Source organism: Panicum hallii, chromosome 2 (genome assembly GCF_002211085.1).
Source record: "Panicum hallii strain FIL2 chromosome 2, PHallii_v3.1, whole genome shotgun sequence".
NCBI lineage: Eukaryota > Viridiplantae > Streptophyta > Magnoliopsida > Poales > Poaceae > Panicum > Panicum hallii.
In genome coordinates, this window is record NC_038043.1 from 40,009,431 (window position 1) to 40,031,635 (window position 22,205).

The following is a 22,205-nucleotide window of genomic DNA, read 5'->3' on the forward strand; positions in this document are numbered from 1 at the left end:
AAGAAGTAATCCACCCGGAGTGGGTGGCTAACCCCGTCCTTGTATTAAAAAAGAACAAAGAATGGAGAATGTGTGTCGACTATACCGATCTCAACAAGCATTGCCCAAAGGATCACTTCGGGCTCCCTCGCATCGATCAGGTAGTCGACTCGACCGCAGGTTGCGTATTGTTATGTTTCCTTGATTGTTACTCAGGTTACCACCAGATCGCTCTCAAGGAAGAAGACGAGATCAAGACCGCGTTCATCACCCCGTTTGGGACTTATGCCTACAAGACGATGTCTTTCGGGTTGAAGAACGCTGGCGCCACCTATCAGCGGGCAATTCAGATGTGCTTCGCTGATCAATTACACCGGAACGTGGAGGCCTACGTGGGCGACGTGGTCGTGAAAACTCGAAGTCCCGAGGGCCTCATCACGGATCTGGAGGAAACTTTCGCCAGCCTATGGAAGTACCGATGGAAGCTTAATCCGACCAAGTGCGTTTTTGGTGTTCCATCAGGAAAACTGCTCGGGTTCATAGTCAGTAACCGGGGCATTGAGGCCAACCCTGAAAAGATTACCGCCATCACTGATATGGAGGCACCTGCCACAATCAAAGATGTACAGAAACTTACAGGTTGCATGGCAGCTCTCAACAGATTCATCTCCCGGCTCGGGGAGAGAGGATTACCTTTTTTCAAACTCTTAAAGTGTCAGGACAAGTTTCACTGGACAGAGGAAGCCGAGCGGGCTCTGCAGGATCTCAAGCAACACCTACAGTCGCCCCCGATCCTCACAGCACCATTGCCGGGTGAGACCCTTTTACTTTACATTGCGGCAACTACACACGTTATTAGCAGTGCTATTGTTGTCGAGCGCTCCGAGGAAGGCCATGCTTTTGGCGTGCAGTGACCCGTGTACTTTGTCAGTCAAGTACTCTCAGAGTCTAAGGTGCGCTACCCGGTGGTCCAAAAGCTTCTCTATGGCATATTGATTACTTCGAGGAAATTACGCCACTACTTTGAAGAGTACCAGATCGTCGTGATCACAGACTACCCGTTGGCGGATATCCTACACAACCAAGATGCCACGGGTCGTATTTCAAAATGGGCAGTGGAACTGGGGGCTTTGTCGATCGATTTCAAGCCACGCACTGCAATCAAGTCCCAAGCTCTAGTCGACTTCATGGCTGAGTGGAGGGAAAATCAAGTCTCAAATCCAGTTGACAAGCCAGCGCATTGGACCATGTACTTCGATGGTTCTCTCAAGCTCGATGGCGGCGGCGCTGGAGTTTTATTCGTTTCCCCAAGAGGCGAAGAACTCAAATACGTCCTCCAAATTCTCTGGGAGGTATCCAACAATGAAGCCGAGTATGAAGCGTTGCTTCACGGGCTCCGTTTGGCGATATCACTAGGGATCAAGCGACTACTTGTATATGGCGATTCACTCTTGGTCATTCAGCAAGTCAACAAGGAATGGGACTGCAACAAGGAGACCATGGAAGCCTATGTACAAGAAATACGCAAGCTAGAAAACAAATTTTCTGGCCTAGAAATTCACCATGTGCTGCGGGAACACAATGTTGCTGCCGATGCCTTATCCAAGCTGGGATCAACCCGAGCTCAAGTCCCGGCAGGGGTATTCGTTCAGGAGCTGACGCACCCGTCCATCAGCCCTTCACCACCGGTTTCCACCGCCACTGGCTCCGTACAGCCAGAACGGGAGGTACTGTTGGTCGGTGAGGACTGGAGAGGACCTTTCATCGACTTCATCCGAGATCTCGTCTTACCGACCGGGATGGACCCCAAAAGCACTGCCGCCGCTCGCCTCATGCGACGGAGCAAGGGGTTTGTCCTAGTCGAAGACAAACTTTATCGGCGCGGCGCACGATCCGGAGTACTCATGAAGTGCGTCACAACAGAAGACGGTCCGGACATATTGCGAGAAATACACGAGGGCGTGTGTGGTAACCATGCCGCCTCAAGGTCACTGGTTGGCAAAGCATACAGAGCCGGTTTCTGGTGGCCTACCGCCGTGTCCGGCGCCGAAGATCTGGTACGTCGATGTCAGAACTGCCAATTCTTCGGTAAGCAAACTCATGTCCCGGCCCACACCCTCATCACTATACCGCCTTCCTGGCCGTTTGCTTGCTGGAGCCTCGACATGATTGGGCCCTTCACAACGGCGCCAGGAGGTTTTACTCATGTTCTGGTGGCTATCGATAAGTTCACCAAGTGGATCGAGTTCAAGCCGATCGCCAAGCTTACCCCAGACAGGGTGGTCGACTTCATCTCCGACATCTTACATTGTTTCGGCTTCCCCAACACTATTATCACTGACTTGGGTTCCAATTTCACGGCCAACCAATTCTAGGAATTCTGTGAAAACTCATCCATCGAGGTCAAATATGTTTCAGTGGCTCACCCAAGGGCAAATGGGCAAGTCGAGAGGGCGAATGGTTTGATTATCGACGGCCTCAAGAAGAGACTTTATGACGCCAACAGCAAAAAGGGCGGGAAGTGGATTTAGGAGTTGCCACACGTAATCTGGGGGCTCAGGACTCAACCTTCAAAAGCCACAGGGTAGACCCCGTTCTTTCTTGTCTACGGCTCCGAGGCGATTCTCCCAGCAGATATCATGTGGAAATCCCCAAGGGTTGAGATGTATAAAGAAGGCGAGGCGGACGAAGCACGACAGCTTGAGTTGGACTCTGTCGAAGAGGCTCGCTGCTCTGCTCTCGTTCAGTCAGCCCGTTACCTACAGGGAATCCGGCGATATCATGATCGCAACATTAAGGAACGGTCATTTACCATTGGCGACCTTGTCCTTCGTCGCGTTCAGGACGAGTCGGGTTTGCACAAGCTTAACTCAAGATAGGAAGGACCGTTCATTTTCAAGAGGGTTACAAGACCGGGATCTTATCAACTTCGGCACCCCGATGGTCAGGATGTACCCAACTCGTGGAACATCCAGCACCTGCGACGGTTCTACCCCTAAGCAGACTCGTGTCCAATTTCTGTATGCGTCAATGGCAAGTTTTACTTTTCTGGATCGATTTGGCGGCTTTGTGCCACACAACCCGAAATGTAAATTCTTGAATATAATGGTGGCGGCTGTTGGCCACGCTTAAATTTTCTATAAAATCGACTACCTGCCAGTGGCACAGGGGTCGTCGCGATGCTAATCGTATTCTTTCAAACTGGTTAGGCCCGTCTGGCTCGGGTTCTATCTAACTCGTTTGGCTACTCCTGCGGTGGTTACACCTAAGGGTAGTTTTCGACTGTTTGCCATGAGCATCCTAGTCGTCGCGCCACAGACTGCGCGTTCCGGGTCCGAGTGGATCCTTTTTGGCAGGATCTTATTTAGCTCACCCGATGAGCTCTCGTGAAGGGCTAAATCGACTACTCTCTAAGTCGATGCACTCAGAGGTAGCACGCCTATGCTCCAAAGCAGATAGGGCTCTTCGTCTGCACATACGGCTACAAAGGAACAAAAGTGGTTTCTTATATTACAAAAGTCTTAAGCACTAACGGTTCAATCCTGGACCATGTTTCCAATATTTTTTTCAGCTACAGGCCGGACCTCTAGCAAATACTCGCGGAAGCCTTCATCAGTACAATCAGCAGCTGCACCCTCCGCGAGTACTTCTAGCCGAGCCTTTGGCCAGAAGGACTTTACAAGGCCTAGGGCATGGCCCACGTAAGATGTGGCAGCCTCGGTGACGAAATGGAGGATCTTCTGTGGCGCCCCACGAAGACGATCAAGTAGTGGTTGCCCATCTTCAGCACCGTCTTCCCGGGGATCCACCATCTCTACGAGTTCTTGAGCTGCCACCTTCAAATCATCGAGTTCCTTCTGGCGCTGCTCTTTCTCCTCGCCCAAAGTCTTGATCTGCTGGAGGCAGTCGACGAGTTGCTTCTCTGTGTCGGCCATCACCTTCCGCAGACCCTCGACTTCATCTGCGCGGCGATATAGCATGTTCTTCAAATCATCGGCCTTGGAGCTCGATGATATTCTGCTCGAAGCCGGCTCGCTCCTGCAACAGCTCGTCGATACGCGTGGTGGACTCTTCCAGCTTCGTTGAAGTTTTTTGGTTCATGTCCTACATGTTTTTGGGCGTCAGAGGATATCGACTTATTCATACAGTTACCAGCGGTCTAGTTGAGATTTACCAGAACAAATGAGTCGATCGCCTTGGTCATTTGGCGCAGGCGGTTCAGATCATCCCCCGGGAGGTGCATCTCTTGGAGTATAACGGTGTTTTCCCCTATAGGGGTCGGCAACCCGGGCGCCTCGCAAGAAGCACCCGCACCCTCCAAGGCGGACGGCTGCAAGGTCCCTGCAAAGGACGAGTATTAATATAGCAATGATTGCGGCAGAAGGCAGTGGGATCATTTACCTGCACCGCCGACGGGTACGGTAGTGGTGACCTCGACGTGCTCATTGCCGGGGGCTTCGGGTTCTATGTGCTGGAGCTCGGGTAGTGGCGAATCACGCATGATTGCATCTGCCCCCCCTGCTGGCTCCAGCGTGTTGGGTTGCCCAGGCGACGGCTCGGAGGCTGGTGGAGCCAACTCGAGTTCGGGTGTCACTGCAGCTGTTGATCTGCTCAAGACAACAGCACAACATTTTTACTGTGATTTGTACACATGGCTAAGGGCAAGGTCCAAGGCATTACTTACCTCTGGGATCGGATCATTGTCAGTTTCCTCCACACCAGCTTCAACGTCTTCTTTGTCACGGTACTTGTGGCTGGAGGAGTTGGCGTACAGGATGAGGGGGCTGGCAGGTCTGGCAGGGCGATGTCCGGGGCACCTATTGCCGGTGGCGGCACTATTTCAGTCGAGGGCGTGAGCTGCCCCGACCTTGTGCCTGCCACAGCGATAGTTACATCGTCTGCGACAGAAGGTGACGGATCGGCCCTATCGACCTCTATGGGCTCGGCTTCTGGTGCACCTTTTCTGGTGGAGGGCACTTCAGCTACCTTTTGGCGCTGGGAGCCGGGCAAGGAAGACGAGGGGCTGCAAGACAGGGTTGTCATCAGTGTTCAGCAAAACAACTCGACAGTTTTTATAGTTCGACAGACACTTACCCGGCAAGGTCAGTGGCGCTGGCTTTGCGTTTCCTCATATCCCGACGTCGCCGGGGAATGAGAGGTGCGTCGTCCGACCAGTCCACGGATGATCCGGAGGAGTCGTTGGCTTGCACCCTCTCCCCAGCCGCCAGGCTGCCCATGGCTGATTCGCTGCCAGCAATTTGTTCTTTCTGTGCTTTGGCGGCGCTGGGCAGCGTATGGTAAGGCCGGGGCAGATCGGGGTGTGGCGGGTAACTCCGATACAATGCTGATGAATCCTGTATTAAGACAATCAGTTAGTATTAACTCTTCAGATCAAGGGAAGAAGTCGAGAAGTCAAACACTTACTGCTGGTGGTCGATTCTGGGCTGTAAACCCTGCTGGAACATACGGGACAGCATCCACATCTACTAGAATTCGCCTGACGCGCATAAGTGCAGCATCGTCCCCAAGCTCTTCTGCGCACATACGGGATGGGTCTTCAGTTCCCAAGTATTCGAATCCTAAAGTATGGCGCTGCTGAATGGGTTGGACCCGGCGCTTGAAAAATGATAGCATCACTGATGCCCCGGTTACCCCTGTCTCTTTGTGCGCGGCAATCAACTCGAGCAGTTCTTTGACTTGGTCCATCTCGGCTTCATTTGGCTCCAATGTCCATTCGCTACGCTGAACAGGAGGCCTGCCGGACCGCACAGGGAGTTGGGGGGCATGGTTCGCAATGTAGAACAAGTGTTGTTTCCACCTGGGGACATTTGACAGAAATTTGTATGATATGTATTTGTCACTAGCGTGTTGTCTAAGCTGGATTCCAGCGCCCCCTATTGCAGAAGGATTTTTCGAGGTGGGCTGGGGCTTCACACGGAAAAGATAGCGGAAAAGAGCCCAATGTGGTTCAATTCCGAGGAAAGCTTCACAGAAATGAATGAAGATGGAGATATGGCAGATCAAATTGGGGTTGAGGTGTTGCAGCTCAATCCCATAGAAGTAGAGAAGACCACGGAAGAAGGAGCAAGTGGGGAGGGCGAATCCCCGTTCAGAAAAAGAGCAGAAAGAAACGATTTCATCGACATTTTCCATGGGAAATGGATCGCGAAGAGGAAGGCGCCAATTGATGAGATCCCTTTCCTGAAACAGACCCCCCAATACCAAATTTGCTAAATTATGGCGAGAACACTTACTAATTGCCCATTCTCCAGTTGCTGCTTGCGCCTCTTTCAGGTCCTTCTGGTTGTTTTTCTTCGGGGCCATTTCGAATCCTTGCAGCCACGATTTGTTTTCACAAGGGCTCGGGGGCTGCGGCGGTGGGCTCGAAGATCTTCGACTATGCTGGGTGGCGGAAGGGCTCGAGCAGGTCAGACTCTAATTGGGATTTTGTTTTTCTCTGATGGCGGCGTCAGATCTGAAGGCACAGGAAAAACCCTAACTGATCGCGAGGTTAAATACCCAGCGGTCAGGCAGTGGTTTACTGTGTGTCAGATGAAGCGTCGCGCAAAAAGGATTAATTGGATACAGGCGGTTTTTTGGCAGATTTTTGTGACCGTTACCCGATTCACCATTTTTTCTGTGTTAGTTGTCCCGAAAAAAGAGGTTTTTCGAGTTTCGAGTCTAATTTTTGCTAATTGCCTCTTTTTAGACTTTATTTTTTGCCACGACCTTTGGGATCCTTTTTTCCAAAAGATTTGGACTCAAGGCTCGGGGGCTGTAAGACACGTGGCATCGACTACTTATTTTTCGACAGTACTCGAAGGATATGAAGGAAAGATTTAAGGCTAGTTTGACCCTCAGCTTGATTCTTTGATTCAACCTAAGGCTCGGGGGCTACTCCATATGGAGTGCGATTGTTCATCGCACCCCATATAAAAGAAAAAATTCGGAGCATGAGCACCTCATAGCTTCGATGCAGTCAGAAGAGTACTCGAAGAGAAGTATCAAGATGGAGCTTCGAAAGAAGTCGAAGACAGCTTCGGAAGTACTCGAAGAGTCTGCAGTACTCAGCTACGAAGAGCTCGGGGGCTTGTCAGACCCGGGGCCACGGGGCTGTGTACATCAAGGAGTCCGTATTGGACTTGGGGATAGGACGTGTCCTGTACCTCATTTATGTTGTATTCTACCCGCATGCGGAGTAGAACTAGTCGATACAGAAGGAAACTACTCGAGTTGTACTTGAGTACGATTTCTATGTTAGTATCAGACTAGGATTCATGTAACCCTATCCCCCCGGATATATAAGGGCAGACAGGGACCCCCTCAAAATATAAGATCACCAGATTAACACCAAGGCAATACAAACCATCATACAGGACGTAGGGCATTACGCATATTGCGGCCTGAACCTGTCTAAATCTTGTGTTGTCTGCACCTTCGAGTTCCTGATCTCGGCGCATCCCAACCTAAAACCTACCACCTTGGGTATACCCCTTGGTGGGCAGCCGGATAAAACCCGACAGAGGAACCCTGTGCCATAGCAGAGAGCATCGACTTCCTTACTGCATCCTCCGCTTGCGATACGCTTTTCCTTCCCAACCGCTTTTTCCTTCCAGTCCGCTTGGGATAACTTTTTTCAAATTTTGGTCTTATGAAATTTCATTTCAGAATAATCTGTGTGTGAACGTTGGATAAATCTTTTGGTACAATTTCTACATATCATATAGTGCATGAGTGTCGCTGTATAGAATTTTCATGAATTTTTGAGTTCGGTAACTATTTAATTATATTTAAATGTATTTCTACATGCTTCTTGAGAGTAATTCGAACTTGAACTAAGACTACAAACAATATGTCTCAAAAAAATTCCTGAAAAATATATATTGTTTGATGTGTTATATTATTGACTAATTTCCAGAAAATGATCCAAAATTTAATTGTTTATTTACTAAAAAGGGTACCTTTGCTCTGTGTGATGGCAACAAATAAATCTAATAATATGGATTTTTTTGTCCAAAAAATCTATAACTTGACATGGCATCATACTTTAGGTTACTGAACTCCTAGAAAAAAATCACTTGATTTCGACAACTTTGGAAACACACTTGTTCATAGGATCATTGATTTAATTGACTTTATACTAACCATGTGACTCTTACTTGTGATCCTATGAACAACTGTGTTTCCAAGTTTGTCTAAATAAAGTAATTTTTTTTCTAGGAGTTCAGTAACCTAAATTATGATGCCATGTCAAGTTATAGATTTTTTGGACAAAAAATCCATATTATTAGATTTATTTGTTGCCATCACACAGAGCAAAGGTACCCTTTTTAGTAAATAAACAATTAAATTTTGGATCATTTTCTGGAAATTAGTCAATAATATAACACATCAAACAATATATATTTTTCAGGAATTTTTTTGAGACATATTGTTTGTAGTCTTAGTTCAAGTTCGAATTACTCTCAAGAAGCATGTAGAAATACATTTAAATATAATTAAATAGTTACCGAACTCAAAAATTCATGAAAATTCTATACAGCGACACTCATGCACTATATGATATGTAGAAATTGTACCAAAAGATTTATCCAACGTTCACACACAGATTATTCTGAAATGAAATTTCATAAGACCAAAATTTGAAAAAAGTTATCCCAAGCGGACTGGAAGGAAAAAGCGGTTGGGAAGGAAAAGCGTATCGCAAGCGGTTTCACAAGCGGTCGGGAAGGAAAAAGCGCTTGTGATGTTCCACGTCACAAGCGGTCGTGAAGAAGAAGCGCTTGTGAAGTTCTACATCACAGGCGGTCGTCAAGGAGAAAGCGCTTGTGAAGTTCTACAGCACAAGCGGTTTCCGTGTATCTCAAGCGGATTTTGGTTTATATCCGCTTGTGGTGTGTGTACATTATAAACTGGTTGGAATCGAGTTGCAGAGGAACCCTTTCGAGTTTCTACCGTTGCCTAACAGCGCCGCCTAGGCTGCCGTTGGCGAGCTGCCGCCGTCCCTGCCCCGAGCGCCGCGACGTGGGACGAGCTGCCGCCGCCGTCCACGAGCGCCGCGGCCCCGAGCGCCGCGCCGTCCACGGGTTGGCGCCGCGGGCCCCGAGCGCCGATTCGCGTCCACGAGCTGCCGCCGCCGGCCCAGAGCGCCACGCCGTTCGTCCACGAGCTGCCGCCGTCCCAGAGCGTCGCGCCGTCCAGGAGCTGCCACCGTCCCCGAGCGTCGCGCCATGTACGAGCTGCTGTCCCCGAGCAGAGCGCCGCGCGTCCACGAGCTGATGAACCGACCCCAAGCCGCAAGGTATCCTCATCAAATTTGTCTGTTGCTTTTATTTATGCACATTCGTTCATGATTTAGTGATCGAATTCAATTAATTAGGGGTTTTTGTAGTTCATGGCATAGAATTTTGAAGATTCAGACTTCTGTCATGTACCTATCGATATGATCTTGTTTCCCTGTCATGTACCTATCGTCATATGGTCTTGAATTCAATTTACGTTAATCAATATAGGGATAGGCAATGGACCGAGGTTGGATGTACAATGTGCCAAGACCACATCCGTCGTACATTCGAAATGTCAGAAGTTTTATTGAAGCGGCCAACAAGCACGCGAATATGCAAAAAATTAAGGAGATATTGTGCCCAAGCATCGATTGTGATAATAAGGTAGCTTGGAGAGATACAGGAGCAATCCAATCACATCTGCCCAAAAGAGGGTTCAAAAACAATTACACGATATGGACAGAACATGGTGAGCTGGATCCGTGTGAAGTGCTTGGTAATGACGAAAGTGCTGTGGGAATGTTAGCTAAAAAGGATGGTAAAGTGGATTCTGTGGATGCCAATCAAGATTTTGTAGAATTTGATTGCGAAGACATGTTGCGCCATATGGATCCAGAAATGTTGAGTTCTATGAGATCACAGAAGAAAGATCTACCTAAATTGGAGGGTCTGGAAAGTGCCTCAAAAGAACCTTTTTATGATGAATCAAAGGGCTGTGACAAAGAGTTTACTACACTGCGTACAGTTCTTGAACTTCTTAAGTTGAAGGCTAGCGCCGGATGATCTGATACTAGCTTCACAGATCTTTTAAATTTTCTGTCCCAACTCCTACCAAAACCCAACAAACTACCAACCAGCACTTATAAAGCGAAGAAGCTTATATCTCCCGTAGCTCTGGGTGTGCAAAAAATTCATGCATGTCTGAACCATTGTATTCTGTATCGTGGCGAGTTTGAGAACGCAACAAGATGCCCAGTTTGCAATGTCAGTCGATACAAGAAGAGCTACAATCAAGAGTGTGTGAACAAAATCGCGAAGATAAATAGAAACAAGAAAGCCGCTTTCGGACCTGAAATTGATGATGACACTTTTGATGACATGGATGGCAAAAGAAGGTCGAAGATCCCAGCTTTGGTGATGTGGTATCTTCCAGTAATTGATCGCTTGAAGCGTTTGTTCTCAAACCCTAGGGAGGCTGAGCTTATGCGCTGGCATGCTGAAAGTCGCAAGCAGAATAACAAACAGATTCGACACCCTGCTGATGCATCATAGTGGAAAACTTTTGATCATATGTATCCTGAGTTTGCCAAAGAAATCATAAATGTAAGATTTGCTTTGGGTACAGACGGAATGAATCCATTTGGTGAAAAAAGAAGTATACATAGCACCTAGCCCGTGACTCTGACGATGTACAACCTTCCGTCATGGTTGTGTCACAAAAGGAAGTACATTATGTTGACTATTCTTATTCAAGGTCCGAAAGCAGCTGGCGTTGATATTGATGTGTTCCTGGAACCTCTTATGGAAGATATGGCGAAGCTCTGGAATGAAGGAGTTCGAATATGGGATGAGTATCGCCAGGAGTATTTCAACCTAAGAGCAATTATATTTGTTACCATCCATGATTCTCCCGGGGGCGCCACACTTTCAGGGCAAAAGACCAAAGGAAAGAATGGTTGTGTAGTGTGCGTGGATGGAACTGCTTCCTTATACCTTAAATCATCCAAGAAGTTGGTGTTCATGGGACACAGACGGTTCTTGATGAAGCAACATAAGTACCGAAAGATGAAAGAGGAATTTAACAATGAACTGGAAAGTGAATGTGCACCAAAGCCTTATAGCGGGAAACTCATTTTTGAAATTGTAAAAAACATTCAGGTTGTATTCGGAAAGGGGAAAAAAACAAAGGAGAAAAGAGAAAGAGAACTGACCCTTCAAGTGACACAACTTTCAAGAAGCAATCGATTTTTTTCAAGTACCTCCCATACTGGAAGGATATGGAAATTTGCCACAGCATTGATTTGATGCATGTAACAAAGAATGTTTTTGATAGCATCATTGGAACCTTACTGGGCATGCCGAGTAAGACAAAGGATGGACTTAAGTCACGCCAGGACCTAGTAGATCTTCAAATCAGATTGGAACTTCATCCAGTGGATAGTGGCAAAGGGAAGCCTTACCTTCCCCCAGCTAGCTACAACTTGACAGTTGAGGAGAAAACAAAAATTTGCAAATATTTGCGTGGGATCAAAGTGCCCACAGGTTTCTCATCCAATATCAACAAACTAGTTAGGATAAAGGACTTGTCTCTATTTGGTTACAACTCTCATGACTGCCATATGATGGTGACGGTGTTCCTCCCAATTGCGGTAAGAGCCCTCGAAACAGAGCATGTCAAAGTTGTCATCACACGTTTGTGTTACTTTTTCAATGCAGTGTCACAAAAAGTAATAGCTTTAGGAGACTTGGACTATGTGAAGGCATACATCATCGAGACTATGTGCAAGCTTGAAATGTGTTTTCCTCCATCATTTTTTGATATGCAAGTACACCTTATCATACATCTCGTGGATCAGATAAAAATATTAGGGCCACTATATTTACATCATATGTTTCAGTTGGAGCAGTACTTGGCAGTGTTAAAAGGTTATGTGCGAAATCGCGCTCACCCAGAGGGTTCAATCATGGAGGGATACACTACAGAAGAAGTGATTGAGAGCTGTATAGATTACATCAGAGATGGAACAATGATAGGTGTGCCTGTACCTAAACATGAGGGTAAACTATGTGGGAGAGGGAGAATGGGCAGAAAAACTTTCCGCGTCGAGGATTACAAGATAATACATTGTGCTCATGGTAGTGTACTACAACATCTCGCGATAGCCGAGCCTTACATTGAGGAACACCTAGATGAGCTTCGTAAAGAAAATCAGAACCGCACAGAGGACTGGATCATGAGGGAGCACAAACATCGTTTTAGCGAATGGTTAATGGACAAAAACATCCCATCCGGAGACTCTTTGGAAGAGAAAACAATGAGGAATTTGGCTTCTGGACCATCGTGTTTAGTGACATCATGGCAAGCATATGACATTAATGGGTACACATTCCACACTAAATCAAAAGACATGAAAAGTGTTGTGCAAAATAGCGGTGTTCGTATTGATGCTTTTGACCTACAGGTACAGAAGACCACATATTTTGGATTCATAGAGGAAATATGGGAACTTGATTATGGTCCGAGCTTGAAAATACCCTTATTTAGGTGCCAATGGGTACAACATCCCGGGGGGGGGGTGACAGTGGACAACTACGGACTCACACTGGTAGACTTAAAGAAAGTAGGATATAAAGATGACCCGTGGGTTCTCGCCGAATGTGTTGCACAAGTGTTCTATGTACTCGATCCATCAAATGAGAAGTGCCATGTAGTTATTTCTGGAAAGCAAAAAATTGTTGGACTTGAGAATGTGGGAGACGGAGATGAGGAATACAATAAGTATGAAGAGATGTCCGTCTTTAATGGTCCTGAGAGAATCAAGCGTGTGGAAAAGAAAATTGATAAGAACTTGAAGCCATACATGCGGAAAAATGGTAGTTCATGAAAAATTGTATGAATCAAATTGTATTTGTCATGTGTCCGATCGACTATGTATTGTGGTTACCAATGAATTTAAAATCTATCAAGTTCTCTATGTGTGCTATTTAAATTCATTCACATATATATATGGTGGTTTTCTACTAACAATATAAATGCTCATGTTGATGCTAAAGGTCACGGTTAACTGATTTGTTTTGCCTATATGTGCAGCAATGCCCAGGAGAGGTCTCAGCTAGAAACTTCATTTGTTGGAGCTTATTATAGTATTACATATTAATTTGTTACTTGTAGATTATAGAAATTTCCCTTCTGTGATTCTGTATTTATCTATATTGGACTTGAAAGAATATCGATTCTGTGATTCTGTATTGATCTATCTTGGACTTGAGTATATTTCATTCTGTGATTCTGGACGAAGGGCCTCTGTCTATGCAATTTTACTGGGTTTGGTATTCACATACAAGCGGTTCTATTTAGCTTGACCGCTTGTGATACGTATCCAGCATCACAAGCGTTCCCTGTTACAGACCGCTTGAGATATGAATCCATTACAAGCGGTTAAGATTCTAAAACCGCTTGTGACACATGTCCCGCATTACAAGCGTTTCGTATTACTGACCGTTTGTGATTTCCAAATTATATCACAGCCGGTCAGGTTAAAAACCGCCTGTGATGGTGATAAACTCACAAGCGGGTTGTCTTATAAACCGCCTGTGATGTTGATGCGGATATCACATGCGCTTTTTAATTTCGGACCGCTTGTGATACTTAAACATCACAAGCGGTTTGAATGGCCTGGCACATCTCAAGCGGTTTTCCAACCTAGCCGCTTGTGATGGAAAAAGGCTACCGCTTGTGTAGAGCCATATTGTACCAGTGCAAGCACTAATGATACTAACTAGTGGTATACTAATCTAGCTTGGGGGTCCTGTGCCAGTGCACGTGCCCAGAGACGGGTCTGTTTCTAAAGCATGTGACCTTTCCACCTAAATTTTTAGTTCGATCCGTTTTGTAAAGTTAACAGGTGGGTCTTAGTCCATCCTGTATGCGAGTCGGACCATCCTTCCGTCCATGCCTCGATCACACAGATCCCTACAAATTAACGTACGTGCAATTATACGTATCCGACAATTATAGCATCTTTGTGCGTAGCAACGCACAAACATATTTACGTAGTAAGACTAAGAGAGAATAGTAGTGTCAAAACTCCAAAGTATCACCATTAACCATGCCAGCCTTAAACAGCATATTTGAGCATATATGGTCCTCACCAGGGACTGCAGGTGTGACTTGGACACCTTCTGTTAGAAAGGTTACCGGGTCAAGAGGAAGGTCCTCACCAGGGACTGCAGGTGTGACATGGTTGTGATAACTGAGAAAAAATTAATGGCTCTCAGAGATCCCTTATGAAACATAGTACAGATACAAACATTCATATACATGTAAGCATACGCACGTGACCCTACCTCTGCGAACATCTCTGGATATTGAGCTGGCGGATCCTCGATTAGTCCTGTTAGCTAAAGGACCACATGTAAAATTGTTTTTTAAGGATGGACCACACATAATAAGGATTAAGGAACCCCGACCTTCAGTTGTCCTTTTCAGGCCTGATCGAAAAACTAAAACTGCAGGGGCATCTTGACTTATATTTGTGGGGACAATTCGTTTCAAAGATTGGTAACTACAACAAATATGAGAATTGGTTAGGAAAAAAATACTGGATTATTGCTCGCAGCATGCAGTGAAGCTGATTTGAACGCTCAAGCCTGATGTATAAGCGTGCGTGTAATAACCAGGGTAGAGATCAATGGGAATTTTGGCGGCACGGAAGCTGCCGATCAGAAGAGCTTATTTGATTGTCTCCTTATTAGTAGACACGTCAACTTCAGTCCTTGTCCGCGAGCATGGTAAGGGTGCGGTTGGTTCGGCGTTGGCAAGCAGCGTTCGCGTCTAGAAAGTCGGAATCCAACCAAAGACCCAGCGTCCGCAACGTGCTTTTTCGAACGCAACGCTGCTTTCACGTTCTACGACCACAGCTGCCAAAGGGATGCTTTTTTCAGCGTTCCGCATAAAATTACCCGCACTGCCATTATGTGGATACCGATTCGTTTTCTCTCTTTCTCTCCCCGAACTTCTTTTCTTCTTGCTAGTGCCTCACGGAACTGAAGCGGAGCAGCAGGGCGAATAATGCACTTTTTTAATATATGTAATATTTAATTTTATGATGACAAACATGTCAGTTCAATGCAAAGATGATATCATTATGATTATTATGCATATAAATAGTATATTAGGGTCTTAAGAGCATTACAGACAATTTGTATCAAATCTACATTTTCACAGCAGGTTGAACCAAATAACTTTCAGCTTTTTTCACAGCTGACAGTTCACACAGCAGTTTTTTCAGAATAGACACCTTACGGTAGCTTTTTTACGGCTTACGGTAGCTTTTTTACGGCTCACAGCTGAACCAAATGTACGGTGATATCTAGAGCGATGTGCGCGTGCTGTATGGCCTTCTGTCTATCGCATGTTGGCCCAGCTAGATGACGATCTAGTCAACATGTTGACTTGGACTGGAAGCGACCAGCCAGCCAGGCTGGAAAGTTGGACGGGAAAAAATTCGGAAAACGAGCAGTCTTTGATAAACAAGTGCATGGTAGGGCTGGAAGCGCCGGCAATCCGAGCCATGGCTACAGTGCAAATGTGTTAGGCTGTGTTTGGTTCAGCTTTCTGAACCCGTTTCTATTTTCAGAAAGCAGAAGCTAAACTAAGGGGTTCAGTTTTTCTATAGCTGCTTTGAAAAAGCTGTTTTTCTATAGTATAAATTTGAAAACAGGTTGTACCCTGTTTTTGCAGCTTTTCCGAATTTGTGAAAACTAAACATCTACTATTGGTCACGTATATACCCTTTCAATTCTTTTTTATATATAAGAAAATAAAGATTTTCATATATAGGAAAATAAAAATAAAAACAATAAAAAAATTAACTCCAAATATTTTCATATATATAAAAATAAACATTTAAAGGAAAAAGAATTTGGTCATCACAAAGAAATATTGTATATTATCAATTTGCATAAAGACAATATATAACTTTTTCACAGTCGACAACTCACAGCAGTTTGAACCAAATGACTTTCAGCTTTTTCATAGCAGGTATCTCACAACAGTTTTTTCACAGCAGACATCTGACAGCAGCTTTTTCACAGCTCGCACCTGAACCAAACGCACCCTTAGGGCACCTTGCATTGAGGGGCTTCAGCAACAGCTTTTGGTAAAATCTTTGGTGAAGCTTTTGGTAGGGATCCATAAGGAGGCATAGATGTAAAATTATCTTTGATGGTGCTGCGCTTTGATTCTTTATAGAGCACAGCCTTCTTTAGAAGTAGATTTAGAATCTTAGTCTTGTAATTTCCATTGAAGTTTTCTCCTTTTTATCGTTGGGCCAAGCACCGGGCTATGTAACTTGTACAAATGTATCAATTGAAATTTATAAAATTTTAGTACGATCTTTTTTCCAAAACACAGTATTGCAGACTCTCATATACATGCACATATACTCGTTCCTATCAATACACACACGCAACTATACCCCTATAGCATTACCTCCGAGAGACTGAGCGGATAAATCCTCAACCACAGATGCCTCACTGTCGATGGGCACATCGCCTAACACTGGAAGATAAGCGTCAGTTCAATCTTGAAATAAATCCATGAAAATACTAGAACCAATGCCGAGTCGGAAACTCGAACCTGGGTGGTAGGTTTCCACCACAAGGAACCCTACCAATTGAGCTACCCTCATTTCCCAAATTTGAGTGTGGCCCTACCTGCTGCTTTGTTCAAGAAAAGCATTACCAAACAATACATTGGAAAAGGATTTCGCTAGTAAAGCTGGTGTGAATCTACCAATGCGATTGAACTGGGCAGTGTGGAGCTGAATCGGTAGCTCTTCCCGGCTGCTATTCCCCTGCTCCACATGGAACCGTATCCTGTTGCCGCTCTAGTCCACAATATATCTCTTGTCGGGGTTACTAGATGGCTCTCATCCCGCGTTCTTCCTCTCTCTCACATTAAAACACCAAACACACCGTTGACATCATATATCTCTTGCCGGGGTTACTAAATGGCTCTCACCGCCATACCATTTATAATTGGGATCGGATGATATTATTCTCAAGTGTATGGTTTGTTGATTTCTCGGTGGTTTTCATTTCATGGGTCAAGCGCCGGTGATCATAGGTATGGACTCTTCATCGGAAGTTACACTTCTTAACTTGATTTAATTCACTTAGGCCATTTTCAATGTAAGTTTCATTCTCATTAAATAAGATCTTGTTTCATTCATTAACCCAAAGTTTTTTTACATAATGTGGCACACTTTAAAACTGCATTCGGACAAAGCTAATTTACGGCAAGCCGTAATATTAGCTTTCCGTACGGTGCTGTATACGGGGAGTGGTCCTAATTGTTTATTCCTTATAAAATAAAATAAAACTAGATATTATTGCGGTGTTGTATATTCTTGGGAAGAGAAGAATGAAAAAGAAGCACATGCATGCAGGGGAGAGAAGAAGATCAATAATGTCAATGGAAAATTTAAAAAGTCATAGTTTTCAAACCGAGCATCCAAATCAAAAAAATTTTACGCCATTGCGCTTGTTTTAACCAGAGTATCAAAACAAGATCTCATATCAATATATTTTAGTGATATTTTTTTAATATGAGAAAATACTTTTCGGTGTATTATAATTTGCTTACTACTTTCAGAAAAGTTGCTTTTAACTTTACAAAAGATTGTTTCGGTCACCTCTGTTGAATTAAACGGATATTTATATTGATATTGTAAAGATAGATTGGACAGTGTAATCAGAAAAGAGGGTAAACAATTGTGTTGTGGTAGGTGGATGTTCCATGCATGTTTAATGATAGGTTATTTTTGCAAACTAATTGAGCATTTTAACTTGTTTGGTTTGGCACTTTTATATTTTACATAAGAAAATTATATCTCTTTAAAAAATATTATCGAAACAAAGTAGGATCTTATTTTGAAGGTGTCGTTGAAAGGAACATAATTGTTCAATTGAAATTTAAGTTTGATGCCTGGTTCAAGAAGTACAACTTTTTAAAATCTTGAAGTTGGTTGCATGCATTGACGTGATTGATAAAAATTTCAAACACATATTTGTAATAGAAAAGCTATGATAGTGGTGCCTGTGACTCTGGGAGAAAGACGAGACATGCAGTACAGAGAGTCTGGGAGAAAGACGAGACATGCAGTACAGAGAGGATAGGGTACCTTGTGTGTAGCAAACTGACGAGCAGTTGCGGCCGTTTCAGGTTGCTAATTTACGGCAGGCCAACCTGAAGTCTTTACCTTTGAAATTTCCCACTGCAATCTTTACTTTTGAAATTTCCCACTGCAAATGGCCTCGTACTCGCATCACAAAAATCGAGGATCCTTTCTAATAACAACCTAATTTTTATCGGGAGCAATAGGTCCTTCTAGAGTAAAAGAGTAGGCCACCAGGCGCATTCTTTGCCTAGAAAATCTGGGGCAACCTGTTCCCAATCTCACCCAAACGCTACCAGATGATAGACATGGTAAACTTATTAGATATCAAGAGAATAACAAAAATGCTTGAGAATAATAAAAGGAGGTTAGATTATTAGATATATATGATAGTCCCTCTGTCTCTAAATATAAAGACTTTTGGTGGTTCAATTTGTTTATAAATGTAAGGACTTTGGATATCTAAAATCAAGAGTTGGCTAATAATGAGATGATCCGGCCATTAACTGCGCCAATCAAATTAAGAGCTAGCCAGAACCTAGCCCGGCTGAGGAAAATGAAAGATTTTTTTCTCTCCTTACTTAATTTGTTCTAAAAAACTTATAAATCCTTGTATCTAGAATCAAGGGTCAAGGATTTTTTTCCCAGGCACACGCTGGCGGTCTAGTCTACAAATTCATAGTCATTAGTTTTGGAGTGAAAAGTGAAAGAGAGAATGAATGGAGTGAATTGTTGTATTCCACTGATGGGGGATCACTCCTTTTATACATGCCCAAGGGATCAAGGGCTAAAGGGACACACCTCTTCAAGTTGGCCCTTTCGTGATTAGTAAGCTACTTAAGGATATCATTAATCATTAACTAATTATTAATTATAGAAATTGATCACTAATCTATTTTCTTCATAACACTCCCCCTTGATCAATTTGCTCTTGTGGTCTTGGAAACAATGGAATAACTCCTTGAAAATTCTATGGGAAAAATAAGGAGATGTATGGATATGTCATAAAAAAACTCCTTTAAAACCCTTTTGGAAAAATAGGAGAAAATGTTGATATGACAAATATGATACTTGATAGCATATTGCCTCAATAAAAACCTATGTATGAGCAAACCTTGAAAGGAAAAACTCATTAGGAAAAGAGTGCAATTTTACAATCAGAAGATTATAAACATGTTTTTATCAAGGGTTTACTCCTCCTGATACTTGCAGATCTTTAAATCGTCTCACACCAATTCCAAAAATATATTTATGGAATAATGATGTAGATTAGAACTTAGTAAATAAATCTGCAAGATTATCACATGATTTAGTTTGCAATATTTCTATCTCTCCATTTTTTTGTAGCTCATGAGGATAGAATAATTTAGGAGTAATTTGTTTTGTGATATTGCTCTTTATATAACTTGCATTCATTTGTGCAATGCAAGCAGAATTATCTTCATAGATAATTATTGGTTTCATGATTGAACCAATATCACATGACTATTGTATGTGATTGATCATTCTGCGAAGCCATACACATTCACGTGAAGCTTCGTATAATGCAATTATTTCAGAATGATTAGTGGATGTGACTACTAGAGTTTGTTTGGATAATTTTCATGATATAGCCGTTCCACCATGTAAAAATACCAAGCTTGTCTGAGATCTGGCATTGTGGGGATAAGATAGATAGCCAGCATCTGTATATCCGATTATAGCTTTATCTTGATCAAATTGATCTTGTGTACCTTGGTGATATCTGAAGATATCCTTAACTCCTGGCCATTGACATTTGGTTGGAGCTGTGCTATGTCTAGCTAGTAAGTTTACCGCAAATGCAATATCAGGCCTGGTGCAATTTGCGACATATATTAGCGCTCTAATAGCACTAAGATATGGAACTTCAGATCCCTTCAGATCCCAATAATTCTTCATCTTCATTCTTAGGTCTGAATTGATCCTTATTCATATCAACAACGACCATAGGAGTCTTTGATGGATATGATTTATCCATAATAAATTTTTGAAGTATTTTCTGGATATATGCAGACTGATGTACTAATATCCCTGCTGGGAGTTGTTCAAGCTGAAAGTCTAAACAAAATTTTGTTTTACTCAAATCTTTCATTTCAAATTATATCTTTAGATGGTTGCATGCTTCATCTATATCTCGTGTATTTCCAATGATATTGAGATCATCCACATACACGGATACGATACAAAATCCACTTAAGGATTTTTTGATGAATATACATGGGCAATCATAATTATTGGAAAAACCTTTCTGTAGAAAGAATTCCTTTAGTCGGTTGTACCATATTCTTCTTGACTGCTTCAAGCCGTATAATGACTTTTGACGCTTTACAGAATACATGTTACAAGAATGATTCTTGTTCGGAATATCAAGCCCTTCAGGAATTTTCATATAAATATCCTTATCTAGTGAACCATAAAGATATGTTGTCACTACATCCATTAGGTGCATGGATAGACCTTTCTGAGCTGTCAATGATATTAAGTATCGGAATGTTATACCACTCATAACTGGAGAATATGTTTCATCGAAATCGATGTCGGGTCTCTGCGTGAACCCTTGTGCTACAAGCCTCACTTTATATCTCACCACCTCATTATTTTCATTTCTTTTATGGATGAAAACCTATTTTGATCCCACGGGAAAAATATTACGAGGAGTAGGTATAACCGATGAGAATACCTCTCATTTTTTAAGCAATTCTACCTCGATTGCTTCCTTCCATTTGATCCAGTCGGAGCGCTTGACGCACTCTGCCATGGTTTTAGGTTTTGGATTAGGTTGAAGGTCACTTGCAATCTTAGAGGAGAAATTAATATCGACAATTATAGTTTTTCTATTGAATGATTCTCCAGAATCAATATAATTGGTGAAAATTTCATTTACCCTTTGTGACTCTTCAATATTTCCCAAAGTATTAGAGTCAAGGTTTTTCGATGTCCTAGCACTTATATTTGTGTACACATTTGTGTACACATTTCCGCCTGTTACGCCCAAAATCACGATATATACCTGGGTCAGTGAGGCCGTTGTAGAAGCAGTCGATGATGTCCTCTTCTGAGATGTTGGCGATGGTGGCCCGCACATCGAAGAAACGGCGGGTGTAGGATCGGAGGAGTTCATTACGCTCCTGCTTGCACTGAGCAAGGTGATGCCGTGTTCCTGCTCGAGATATGGCCCCCTGGAAGTTATCGATGAAGACCTTCTTGAGGCCTTCCCAGGAGTCGATGGAATCGCTGGGGAGACTTTCCAGCCAAGTCAACGGTGCAGGTTCCAAAGCCATCGGAAAGTAGACGACCTTGGTAGTGTTGGAGCCGCCAGCCACCTCAATGGCAGTAGAATAACAGCGGAGCCATTGCTGGGGGGCCTGCTTGCCGTCATACTTGGTAATGCCAATTGGCTTGAAACCCTCCGGGTACTTATAGTTGTTGAATCTCGCAGTGAACGCGGGGAAACGATCGCTGCAGTCAGCATCGTCTCGCTCGACTACCTCGCGCTCCCGTCGTCTCGAGTCGAGGACTGATCGGGCATCGCGCCCCTCATTGATCTTCTGACGAAGATCAGGTTGGTGACGTGGAGGATTGGGCTGCCTCGGGTTGTTTGCCGGAGGTGGCTGTCGCCTCCCACCGGTGATCTGGCTTCCACCCACGCCATCATTGTTGTTGCTGCGTTGGGGTCGCGGGCGATGACCTGTTGTTCGACTTGGGGCCTGGCTTCGGCTGTCTCCGACGTGTTCGCCCCTGACGAGCGATGCCGGAGCCTGCTGGTCCAACTGGACCCACGCCCGTTGGGCGTAGATGAGTGCTTGTCGGATGTTGGGGTCGTTGCTTCGCTCGAGTAGTGTTGTTACCCGAGCAATGTTGGCCACAGGAGTCCTGAAACCACGTTCATCTGCCGCGGCGAATTCGGCGTCGAGTTCGCGCTGTGCAGAACGTATGCGCTCGTTGGCGCGCCTTCTGCGAACCGCACGAGCTCTGTTCCTTGCACGTCGCGCGTCGCGCTCGGCGTCGTTCTCGTTCTCGG